The sequence below is a fragment of the Armigeres subalbatus genome, chromosome 3, assembly GCF_024139115.2.
Source record: "Armigeres subalbatus isolate Guangzhou_Male chromosome 3, GZ_Asu_2, whole genome shotgun sequence".
Lineage (NCBI taxonomy): Eukaryota > Metazoa > Arthropoda > Insecta > Diptera > Culicidae > Armigeres > Armigeres subalbatus.
This window is the reverse complement of record NC_085141.1, coordinates 62,021,159-62,034,954: the sequence shown is the minus strand read 5'-3', so window position 1 is coordinate 62,034,954 and position 13,796 is coordinate 62,021,159. Positions and strand designations below refer to the sequence as shown.

The following is a 13,796-nucleotide window of genomic DNA, read 5'->3' as shown; positions in this document are numbered from 1 at the left end:
TAGCATGTTAAAATTTTTCTCCCCCTGATTTCGTCTACACCCGATTTTATGACGGTTTTGATATGGTTTCTCCACGATCCAATTTTGCCACATTTTTAAAAGTCTATATAACAGTCAAAACCATTAATTGCTTTATATTTGTTCTATTTGACCTCTCTAAAGAATTTTTCTCGACACATTTTATAATGAGCGAGAAAGGCATCATCACCGCTAGGTGGATTAATCTGGGTTTTTTTCATTTGTTTAGCTTGCATCTAAACAGATGACACCGAATCAACAATTTGACGCCACAATACACGGTTCAAGGCCGCATGTCTCCGTCCTCGCTAGCGCCCCACACTCGCCAAGTCGTTCTGTACCTGGTCAGCCCATCTCGCTCGCTGCACTCCACGCGGTCTCGTATCTGCCGGATCGGAAGCGAGCACCATATTTGCCAAAGATGGTTCTAAGCACTCGTCTTAAACTGCTGTCAAGAGTATTTTTCATCTGTATTTCCGGGATTTTTTATGTAATTTCAAATGGAATTAAACCGATACTGCCTTCTAGAATTAATACAAAAATACTTTCGTAAATTGTTTGGAAAATCTCCAAGAAATTTATTCAGAATGTTGTTTTGTGATTGTAACTGTTTCCTAAATTAGTTCAAGAATTCCTCCTCAAATACTCCCATAGTATTTTTCATGAAATATGAATTTATTGAACCAGTTATTTTTGCGATTACAAAATAAGTTTATTTTTTCAGTACTTTTATCTACAATAAGTACTTTTTCCTGATTCACCACTCACTCGTCTCATAAAACATACAAACTCGGTAGCCTGATCTGCAATTAGAAAAATCATCGGCCATCATAAATTCAAATAGTAATCAGCAATACAAGGCAAAAACAACTAAAAATTATAGCAACATTAACAATAACTTGTACGCTTCTCGCGCATTTGCCACCCTTGTTTCGTCACTACCCAATTATAGTTTCTAAATCACGACCAACCATAATCCAACCCTAGTTGGCGGTTGTCATTTGCGGCATCCCTGGCCATCAACGGTAACTGTCATATCTTCGTCATCATGAGCGCGGAAAACAGCCCATCCGCGGCGAGGGTATAATGTAATTACGCTCGCCACCCAGAGCTGCGATGCTCGTCTCCAATCCGTTCTGTCTCGCCGTCAAGTAAACAGCGGAACCTCCATCATAATCATCATCAACGGCAGCGACCGCGCTCGAACCATGCTCAAGTGGTTATTATGGGAAACACCCTTGCCAGTTCACGTCTTCGTCCTCGTAATGGTCGGGGTACTACTCGCGCCGCGGTTGCTGTAGGTGGCAAAGGTGTCGTGCCATAACATTACGCCATTATGATGAAGTGGGGGTGCACAACATGACAACAGCAACAAGTGCAATAGCAATAACACAGTTCGTATTGGAAACTTGGATGTTCCTTGCCTTGTATGCACGCGAGAGTTGATCGGTGCACCGTCACCCGGATGGGCGGCAATAATTGCATAAAGTTTTGACGAAGTTATCGTACTTAGTCGTAATTTGACGCCGGATTGACAGCACTGGCAGCGTGTTCAACGCTAACCAATGGCGACCTTCACGCCATTAGGTCTCGGAAATTCCTCACATGCGGGAAAGTAACACCCGAAGCATGCTGCACACTAATTATCTCTGTTTACCGACGTACAAATGGGTTAGCAATGCGGCAGCTGGAGGCAGAACCTGAATCAAAGCCGCAAAGGTGCAGCAACCTGTTCTGGGACCGGGGAATGTGAAACGGATTTCATTAAGAATTCATAGTGTTCTACTGAACGCAAGCACGATGGACATTTTCCTCCTGTAGGGGTCGTGTGATGCAGATTCCCAGAGTTTACACAGGCGGTAAATTTCAAACAGGATGCCCAGAAGGTTTGCGGATACCATGGAGTAGAGAGGGATGGCTAATTCGTATTATTCGGTGATCCACCTTGTGCAAACCAACATCGTCGGGGCGAACCCAGAGGGAAGCAGTCATCACTTACCGTGGAATAATTTGTCCAATTACGCTTTGATGCGAGAGATTATTATTTTTATACCACCGCTCATGGCTAAAAGGAACCAATGCACCAATGTACGTACCATGTTGGGTTCAGTATGGAAATACACATGTTCGAAACGAATGGAATAAATTGCCATTGTATGTGGTATGCACCGGTTACCGGCCGCACCTAGCTACTAATTTGTCGGAGTGACTTTGCCCATAGATTTCTCGGTTGGGCTACGTTGTGGCGTTCATCATGAGCACTGCGAGGAAAGAGTGTTGATAAATTATCACACTTTCGTTTTCGATGGCTGCACGATAAGTAAATTGTAACATTTTTGGCGAAACGATTGATAGTCGTCATCAATTCAGTAAGACGTCTTATTTGTTACAAGAAGCTTACAAGAAACAGTAGGAACAAGTTGACACAAATAATATAAATGGGGACAATTATTCTGACACTGGGCTTTGCGACTACTCACTCACCAAACAGTTTTCAAAAGATTGATGTGTGAAAAGATGTGATTCACTAATCGCTTGACAATTTTAATGTATCAAATAAGAATTATAACTTTTGTTATGAATTATAAATGATAATATGAAATTTAATCGATTGATTAGCATTTTCAATAGTATGCATTTCGTGGGATATTATTTAAAAAAATAAAATAAATAAATACTGGATTTCTGATCGCTTTATATAGTACTACATTTGGGAATGACAAATTTCAGTAATGACGAACTAAATATTAGCAGGTGGTCTATGCAACCTTACGAATAAAAAGGACAAGTGTCAGTCCTTATGCCTCTATAATTTTGTAAATCCTTATCCGTGCAACAATCCGGATCAGAAAACCTTCAAATTCCTCACGAAAGACGATTTGTAATCCAAGCTTGGCACACTGCGTGCCTCGCCACCTACCTAGTCACAACCTAGCTAATATTCGCTCTCCCTGTGCTATAATTCGCCACTCCATTTCCCTTCCAGCCCCCAACCTGCCTAGAAGGCATGTAATCCGATACCAACCCCCACGTCACGCCACATTCAATTCGCCACTTACCGCCAGAGAGCCCCATCAGTAAAGCCGCTGGTTCACCTTGAAAAATGTTCCTTACTTCGTGGCACACGCAGGCAGCTCGGCTCATAAAAACTAACTCGAATTCTTGCTCTGCGTTTGCCATTGCTGCTACCAGCGATGATGGCGTATACACAGCTCGCATTCCCGGCTTCTTCATATTGCATAATATTCCATCCGCCGGTAACCGACCAACACCTCCGAGTCTACATTTGCATGAGCCGTAGATGGGTCGGCAGGCAGAAGCTGTATCAGTGTCACCCCGTCAACCCCGCCCGCGACTGAGAGCCATGCAAACTCGGTTAAATGTTTGCTGTCATGATCCAGATTAGGCAGCGACTGGCGACCGGGTGGGTAGAAAACAGCTCGCAGCAGTGAATACACCGGCCGTAGCAATTAAGCTCATTTGAGTTTTCCAGTCCGGTCATTGAGGTGGATTTGTGTCCGGGGTGGGATGAACCCAATCCAATTAAAATGTTCAGGATTTGGCCCAACTCTCTATACCACGCGACAAGATAAGTAAACGACAATGTTGTATATACATGAATACAGAACTTACCTTGAAAAGGAGGAGGAGCATGCCTGGAAATAAATAAAAAAAAAGTCAGTGAGTTCAGTTATTTAGAATATGTTTGATGAAAATGTTATTTATATTAAAACATACTGGTTCACTGCTCTTGGATTTTATCTCATAGCTCTTATGTTTATTTAATCAATAACAAAGAAATGCAAAAAATATCAGGTTTTTCCTTTTTGTAATTTGTTTTTCAGCGGCAAGCACGCAAAAGTACGCAAAAATAAGTGACGAGATTGGTGTTGAATTTCATGATTTTGCGATGGAATTAATATATGTTCAGTCAGATATAAATTGGAACTTGGAAAAAAAATTCAATATTAAGCATAGTAAAAAGCTTCAAATCATCGAGATGTGAAGACTGCATTTCATGAAGTATAAGCACGATAGATATATGTACGATAGACATAATGGAACCTGAACGAGTGAGCCTTCTGGCTCGTGAACTGCAGAAGGCTGAAGTGAACGTGAGCGCTATCTAGGAAATCCGATGGCCTAGATCCAGAGAACTTGAACTGTTGATCCCACGACGTTGATTTCGTAGGGATCAGTAAGCAGATGAAGCGAGATATGAAATTGAAACCTATCAACGAACGCATCTGTGTGCTAGGATACGGGGTAAATTTGGCAATTATAGTACAGCCTAAACAACATCTATGCACCGAAAAACGATAAATCCGCTTACTGGAAGACACGTTTTATGAATGTGCGGACATTCAGAGGTCCGAATATTGACTCTGATCACTATCACGGTGTCAGAAGAATTCGAGCACGGTTGTCAACGGTTGTATACTATTTTCATTCCGCGGAATGCCTTTTGGCGGAATTCAGTTAGAATAATTATCATTGAAATATTCACTAAATTCTAATTAATCACATAGTGCGAAAGTTGTGCAATTCGGTCTAAATTCTTTTGGATTGTGGTTTGAAGCAATGAAATAAGGCAAAGTGAGGTGATACCGCATTGTGCTGTTGTACTGTGCGGTTGTCTGTTCTCTTTGCTTAAGGAAGTTTATAATACTACCCGATAATAATTTCAACAGTGCTTCTCAGTGCTATTTGTACCTACTGAACCCGTTACGATCTTTGCTTGGACCCGTGCCTTCGTTTTACGTTGAACCCGTTTTCGGAAGTAAAATTCCGACAAGCGGTGGTAATCCTTCAGGTAGGCTAGATGTACCAGTTGTGGCTATAGCACCAGTTGTCGCACTAGTGTTTTATATGCCAAACGGCCAATCAAATCACCGCAAACCAAGTTCATATCGATAAAGCTTATTCATATGATACGATAAAACCTTTGATCTCCTCCAAAACAAGCAAAGCATAATTGTAAAAATTGATTTTGCTTAATTTGTGACGTCCTTTGCACCAGTTGTCGCACTAGGGGTCCCTATTTGGCCAATCCAATAAGAAAACATTGGGATTTGCCAAATAAGGAACCAAAATTAAGAATAGTGCCACAACTGGTGCATGCGTTCCTATTATGGATTAATCAATTCTGATGATTATAACAAATTTTATTCTGGTTTTCACAGCTGTTCTAAAGAGCAGGAATTAAAACCTTTCGCTTGATCCACCCACATGCCTTCTACTTATTTAAAAAAAAAAATAGTTGTTCTTATGTATGGCGACAATTGGTACACCCACCCTTACCGTTCTGGAAAAAAAAACTCTTAGAAGGTCACGTCTCCACACTCGAGCACTCTAGCAATGAGCATTAAGCAAGAGGAAGGGGGAATCGCTGAATTCTCCACTTCCTTCTAAGAAACAAGGTTTCAAGACCGCCCTGCCAAAGCGCGGAAAAAATAGAAGGAAGCTGGAGACTTCAGATACTCCTTCCAGCTCTAACATTGGAAATAATTCTTCTCCTATCGAACTGAGCAAATCGAATCTACCTCTAGCCCAGGTGATTCAATCCATGCAAAAAAGCAAAGGATTCTGCCAATTGTGGTATCTGTTGCCGAGTGTTCTGGCTTTAGGAATGATATTTTGAGTAACCTTCAGGGGATCAAGGTTTCATTTCAGATTGCCAGAAAAGGTGACTGCCGCGTTTTGCCAGGATCCTTTGACGATCGCAAACGTGTTCTTCAGTATTTAACTGAGAAGCGGCATAAATTCTTCACGTACGACGACAAAACTGAGCAATTGTTCAAAGTCGTCTTGAAAGGTCTCCCCAGTGATGATAAATCACTAGATAAGATTAAAATTGAAATTTCTCAATTACTTGGATTTTCACCAGTCCAAGTAATTAAGATGAAAAAGAAATCTCGCTTTGGTACTTCCCAGAGGGGTATTGGAACATTTCCGCAGGCCTGGAAGAAATTTCCAAAACCCCACTCAGTGCCGTAAGTGCCAAAAGTGGGGGGTCACGGAACTAAACATTGCCACATGGATGCTAAATACATGATTTGTGGTGCACGCCAAGGACGCCTGTCCTGTGAGAGAAGATTCCAAAAAAATTTCATGTGCCAATTGTGGGGGCAATTATAAATTCAATTTCTCGGAATGCCCTTCACGCAAAAAAGTTTAGCATTCCCGTGCAAAATTGATGACGCGAAATTTACCGACGATGAATGACTTTCATACCCATTCTTCAACGGGAAATAACGTTCGTCTTGACGACCCAGGTAGCATGTCTGCTTCCGACTTTGATTTTCTAAATGAACAATTGCATTGATGCAATGTTCAAAACAAATACCAAAACTGAAGCTGTTCAGGTTGGTATCAAATTTACTCAAAGAATTGTTATTGGGTTTTGTTTTAATGGATCCAAATAATTTTTTGAAATTTTTAAATTAGAATGCCCGCTCTTCAAAGGGTAAGGAAGATGAATTCAACTTCCCATCAGTACATAATGTGCACATTGCCATTATAACTGAAACATATTTGAAACTTGGTCTTTTCATCAAAAAAAATCCAAATTATTTTATTTACAGAAATGATCGTCTTGACAGCGCCCGTGGTGGGGTCGCCATTGTCATTAATAGACGTAGGTATCAAACATATCGTTTGAAACCAAAGTTTTCGAAGCCTTGGGAGTTTCTGTTGAAGCAAATTTTGGACAATTCTCTTTTATTGCTGCCTACTTGCCTTTCCATTGCAATGGGCAGCAAAGGAATTTGTTGAGAGCTTCATCTTCAAATTCTAACTAATAATGCTCAAAGCAATTCCAATGGTAAAATTTTATTTGAAGATTGTTCTGCGGGATATTATACTGTTCAATATCCCAATGGACCAACTTGTTTTCCTTCCAGCCGAAATCCTTCTACAATTGATTTGGTTTTAACGGATTCAAGTCAGCTGTGTGGCCAATTGGTAACTCATGCTGACTTTGACTCTGATCACCTTCCTGTGACATTTGAAATCTCACAAGAAGCCATTTATAATCCAATCACCTCTACTTTTAATTATCATAGAGTTGATTGGGATTTATATAAAACATATATCGATAGGAATTTTGATGTTGATATTCCTCTCGATACCAAAAGTGATATTGACAATGCGCTCGTATCTTTGACAAATTTAATTGTCGAAGCCAGAGGCATTGCAATTCCTAAATGTGAAATTAAATTCGACCCCATTATTATTGGCGACGATCTTCAGCTACTGATCCGCCTTAAAAATGTGAGGCGAAGGCAATACCAAAGAACTCGCGATCCAGCGTTGAAAGTTATTTGGCGAGATTTGCAAAATGAAATTAAAAAAAAACGTTTCTCTATTCTGAGAAATACCAACTTTGAGAATAATGTCTCGAAGTTTGATCCCAGTTCGAAACACTTTTGGAAATTAACGAAAATTCTTTAAAAAAAACTCAAAAGCCAATTCCAGCGCTTAAAGAGAGAAATAAAAATTTAATAACAAATGGCGAAAAGGCTCACAAACTTGCTCTGCAGTTCGAGAGTGTTCACAATTTTAGTCTAGGTCTCACTAGTCCGATTGAGGATCAAATTACACGGAGGTTCGAAGACATTCTCAATCAAGATAATGTTTTTAACCCTTCGTTGGGAACTAATTTGGAGGAAGTGAGATCTATTATTAGAAAATATAAAAATATGAAAGCCCCTAGTAATGATGGTATTTTCTACATACTTATCAGAAAATTTCCAGAGAGCACCTTATTCTTTTTGGTTAATTTATTTAACAAATGTTTTCAATTGGCAGCTGAGGCTTCTAGTTATCGCCCAATCAGATTGCTTTCTTCAATAAGCAAACTGTTTGAAAATATTATTTTAAATAGAATGATGGTTCATATTAATGACAATTTTATTTTTTCTGATGAGCAATTTGGTTTTCGCCATGGGCATTCAACCTCTCATAAGTTATTAAGAGTTACGAATTTAATTCGACTCAACTAAACTGAAGGATATTCGACTGGAGTTGCTCTTCTTGATATAAAGAAAGCACAGGGTTTGGCATGAAGGTTTGATTGCAAAACTGACGAAATTTTAATTTTCCTATGTACATTATTAAACTGATCCAAAATTATTTATCAGATCGCTCACAGAATTCGAAATCTGATAGATTACCTGTAAGAGCTTGTTTTCCACAAAGCAGCATACTAGGGCCCATATTGTATAACATTTTCACATCAGACTTACTCACCAGGGTGTCAAAAATCTTTGTTGGCAGATGACACGGGACTTTCATCCAAAGGTCGAAGCCTTCGTGTCATTTGTAGTAGATTGCAAAAAAGTTAGGATATTTTCTCCACTTACTTGCAAAACTGGAAAATTTTCCCGAATGCTTCCCCAAAACTCAGCTTATAACTTTTCCACATAAGCCGAGAGCTTCTTATTTGAAACCTTCTACCAGACATATATTTCCAATTAATAGGTCTAGCGAAGCTAAATATTTCACACTTGGCATCCAAGCCAAATGTAACAAATATATTAAGTGTCTTCTTATATTTATTATAAACAGAAAATCAAAACTTTGTCTTAAGAACAAATTTTCTAATATTGAGACATTGCAACAAATACCCAATAAAATAATTTCCAATTTTAGAAAAAAAAATCGTTAGGTTAAGTTGAGTTTAAGATTAAAACATTGTAATTCCTACATGGTTCAATTCAACCAGAAGAAAAATCTTAACTGCCAATGGCAATTGATATGCAGCTAAAAATTGTCTCATAGCAAATAAGGATGACAGTGTTAGGAAAACACGGAACACCTTATCTACACAGATAAAAATATTTTGTGATTTTAAATGTATTTTCATGCACATATTTGCAGCATGCAAATAAATTTGATATTCAATCGATCTCACTCTTCTTTTAAATCGGAATAAATTTAAACTGTACTTGCTTGTAACATTCAGTCAAATTTAATTGAATATCGAATGTTAATTCGTTTGATGGGATATGCTGCCATTATACACGTCGTTGAATTTTCAAAATTATTTGCTGTGTAAGAGATGATGTATTAGATAATTAGCTAATAAAATTAACTAATTATATATAAAACAATACGGGTACTGGATCGGAAAAAGCTCGTTGCTATGAAAAACGACAACAAAACAAATGCCATCTCTTGTTTTTAATGTGTTTGTTATTGTCCAAAGATGGTCTAGTAGCCTAGAAATATAAATATATCGACATAGGAAGAGAGAATGCTGAACAAAGTCGAGATAGAGATAGAGAGATTCAGATTTTAATTCAATCATCGTATTAATCTCAAAATGTTGTATTATTTTAATACAGTCTCTGTATGAAATGCTTACATTTATTGTATTGAAACCTGGCAGAGCTGTGTATACCAAGATTTTGTACAGAAAATATTAGATTAATTTTTTGGGTGTAGAACTTTTCTATGATTTTATTCGGCCGAACTAAGATACTGGGATTTTTTTACCCATCCGACCTAAAGAGACCCAGTTTCAATTGGCACGGACTGGTTTGAAGTAAAAACGACAAGAAAACTTACATTAATGATAACAACCAATAGCCGATGGTCAACCATCGCAGCTGTAGAAAAAAGGCACAGCAAAAATTGAAATATTTTAAACAGTATTTAAGATCAAAATTATATGTCGAAGCACATCCGACGGTGTATACTTTCGCCGTTTGATGATTCCTTAATCCAAAGCGATACCCAAAACGGTTGATTTTATGACCGGTTTATCGGTACGGTTTTCTGAAAGTTGTTTTCCCGGGTAGAAGAAAACAGCAAAATAATATCAAATTTTACTATTAATATAGGAATAACTGAATAGCAAAATATGATATTAGTTTGTTTGATATTAGTCTGATCAAATAAATAATAAATTGTTTGATATAGTTGCTAAAATAGCAAAAATAATAACAGACATTGTTCTAGCAAATAACTAATAAATAACTCATTTTGCTATTATAATAACAAATCTTTGCTATTGGTTTGGTATTGGTATTGGTAATCGAAGAACAAAAAAATTTCAAAATCAGTTATTATTGATGTTGAAAAAGCAAATGATAAATGAATAACAAACTTTGCTATGATTGCAAAATGTGTTCTTCATTTGTTGTTCTGCTGTTTTTTACAATAATAAATGAATGACAAATTTTACTATTATAACAAAATTTGTTGTTGGGATGCTATTTTATGTTATTTATGAATAACATAAGAATAACAAAATCTGATATCACAGCAAAATTTGCTATTGTTATGTTATTTGTTTATTATTCACCTCTACCCGGGTTATCGCGATCACATTTTCGGTACTAACTCTAGACCAACATTTGAAAAGGGCGTAACAGCCAAAATTTATTCCTTCTGATTCATCGTCTGCATATATAGCTATATATGTAGACAAAGAATCAGAAGGAAAAAATTTTGGCTGTTACGCTCTTTCCAAATGTTGGTCTAGAACTACCGTTTAACGAAGAAAGTCCTTTAACCCTTTCAGACCCAAATTTTTCTAAGCTATATTACGCAGTAAATTTGATATGTTCCATTTGTTTTTGTGATATAAAATGGAGAACTGACAAAACCAGAACTGACAAAATTTTTTTTGAGATGTACTAGATCATCCAAATTGTCCGTAACTTGCGATCTACAGTTACAATGCGAGCTTTTTCGTCACTCTAAGCTTGGAGTCCATAATCCAAAAGATCAAAAGACATGGTCAGATGGTTTTGGGACATGGGTCATCTAAACTGTCCTTAAGTACTGAACTTGCGATCTACAGCCACGAAACTAGATTTTTTCGCCACTAGAAGCTTGGATATGTATTCAACCATGTCCATAACATACTCCAGAAGACCATGAGACATGCTAAGATGGTTTTGGGATATCCTGGGTCATCCAAACTATCCTTGAAGTCAGAACTTGCGATCTGCAACCACCACTCTAACTTTTTACGTCGCTCCAAGCTTGGATATGCATTCTACTATGTCCATAACATATTCCAAAAGACCAGAAGACAAGGTAAGAAGATTTTGGAACATCTTGGGTTATCCAAACCGTCATTCATTTATTTCATTTAATTTATTTAGTCTACATCCAAACCGTCCTTAGGTTCAGAACTTGCTATCTACAGTCCCCACTTTGGCATTTTTCGCTACTTCAAGCTTGGATATGTATTTTTTCGTCGCTCAAAGCTTGGATATGTATTTACCCATATTCATAGCATTTTCATGAAGATCAGGAGACATGGTTAGATGGTTTTGTGATATCCTAGGTCATCCAAACTGTCCTTGAGTTCCGAACATGCGATCTACAGCTACGACGGAGACGAGCCAGCCTCGGGCTGAAAGTCTCCTTAATAAAGACACAAAAACAGCTATGACACTGGCTTTTCTCGTCACTAGAAACATCGCTATGTATTCAAGCATGTCCATAACATATTCCAGGAGACCAGGAAACATGGTAAGTTGGTTTTTGGACATCCTGGGTTATCCAAACCGTCCTTGAGTTCAAAACTTGCGATGTACAGACACCACACTAGGCTTTTTCTTCGCTTCTAGTTTGGATATATATTCATCCATATCCATAATACATTCCTGAAAATCAAGGGACATGTTTTGATGATTTTGGGATCAAAACCATCTTTGAGTTCAGAACATGCGATCTACAGGCACAGCAGTACATTTTCTAGCTAACCGTTAGTATTTAAAAAATCCGTGCGTGCGACTGTAACGCTGTCACAGTGCAAACATGCTTTATACTGGCTCATAAAGCCTGGCTTCATTTCATTTTCATTTATTTAGTTTACATCTAAACAGATAACACTGAATCAACAATTTGACGCCACAATACACGGTTCGAGGCCGCATCTCTCCATCCTCGGATACGCCCCACGCTCGCCAAGTCGTTTTGCACCTGGTCTGCCCATCTCGCTCGCTGCGCTCCACGCCGTCTCGTACCTGCCGGATCGCAAGCGAACACCATCTTTGCAGGGTTGCTGTCCGGCATTCTTGCAACATGTTCTGCCCATCGTACCCATCCGGCTTTAGCTACCTTCTGGATACTGGGTTCGCCGTAGAGTTGGGCGAGCTCGTGGTTCATTCTTCGCGCCACATACCGTCTTCTTGCACACCGCCAAAGATGATCCTAAGCACCCGTCTCTCGAATACTCCAAGTGCTTGCAAGTCCTCCTCGAGCATTGTCCATGTTTCATGTCCGTAGAGGACAACCGGTCTTATTAGCGTCTTGTACATGACACATTTGGTGCGGTGGCGAATCTTTTTCGACAGCAATTTATTCTGGATCCCGTAGTAGGCCCGACTTCCACAGATGATGCCTTCGTATTTCACGACTAACGTTGTTGTCAGCTGTTAGCAAGGATCCTCGTTAGACGAATTACTCGACCACTTCGAAGGTAACCCCGTCTATCGTAACATTGCTTCCCAGGCGGGCCCTGTCGCACTCGGTTCTGCCCACAAGCATGTACTTTATCTTTGACGCATTCACCACCAGTCCAACTTTTGTTGCTTCACGTTTCAGGCGGGTGTACAGTTCTGCCACCTTTGCAAATGTTCGGCCGACAATGTCCATGTCATCCGCGAAGCAAATAAATTGACTGGATCTGTTGAAAATCGTACCCCGGCTGTTACACCCGGCTCTCCGCATGACACCTTCTAGCGCAATGTTGAACAACAGGCACGAAAGTCCATCGCCTTGTCTTAGTCCCCGGCGCGATTCGAACGAACTGGAGTGTTCGCCCGAAATCTTCACACAAAGCTCCAATATATAGGCACCAACATATCAAATTTTCTCAAAGTTACTATATGTATGCGATTTTTTTTTATTCGTATATTTATTTGGTAGGCACTCTGTGTTTTTGACCGCTACAGTGCCGAGATCTACTATGGCATTCTGCTGTACAGAATCCACACAGAATCTATTTTTAGATATCCATTATTCGTTGTTGTTGTCGTTGCCAGCTCCTCTTGTCGTGAGTCCATTGTGTCCGTTTGTCCATGTCGTCTATCCAATGATCATTATCATGGTTTGGTTGCCATTTAATCCGGGTAAAGTTGAAGGAATGCCTCCGAGAAGAACAAGTTGTCAGTCGTCATCAGGCAGCCGCGACGGTAAGGCGCGTTCCCCAAAACGCCACCGTATGGGCTGCGGATCGGCGACTGACGAGGGATTGGTGGAGGGGTTGAGAATCGAACCGATGACCATTCGCTTATAAGGCGAACATGTACATAGCCAACTACGCTACGGGACCCCCCCATGTGTATGTGATTATTACAGTTGAATATACCAGAACCAACATTTCAAAATAAAATTTTGCAGCTGTAGTTTGGATTGTCCAGAATATCTCAAAACTATTTTATGTTAACCGTTGACCTTCCGGGAAGTGTAATGGATGTAATGGAATTCATATTAAAGCTTTGAATAACGAAAAGAACTTCTAAACAGCTGTAGATCTGATGTCCGGAACTCAAGGACAGTTTGGATTGCCCAGAATATCTTATAACTATCTCACTATATCCGTTGACCTCCCGAAGGGTGTAATGGATATAATTGAATGGATAGTGAAGTATTGAGTACCGAAAAGAGCTTCTAAGCAGCTGTAGATCTCAAGTCCCGAACTCAATGACAGTTTGGATTGTCCAGAATATCTCAAAACTATTTTACGATATCCGTTGACCTCCCGGTAAGTGTAATGGATGTAATGGAACTCATATTAAAGTTTTGAATAACGA

General features: G+C 39.2%; 1 protein-coding gene across 1 annotated transcript in view; it reads right to left on the bottom strand.

The window, feature by feature from the left end:
- The window catches only part of LOC134219247 (histone-lysine N-methyltransferase, H3 lysine-79 specific), a 442,335-nt gene that overhangs the window by 211,673 nt on the left and 216,866 nt on the right, over window positions 1–13,796 (bottom strand). The window contains exon 3 of the mRNA XM_062697950.1: window positions 3,652–3,674. The gene's annotated coding sequence lies outside the window, so the exon portion shown is untranslated. The remainder of the gene's footprint in view (window positions 1–3,651; window positions 3,675–13,796) is intronic.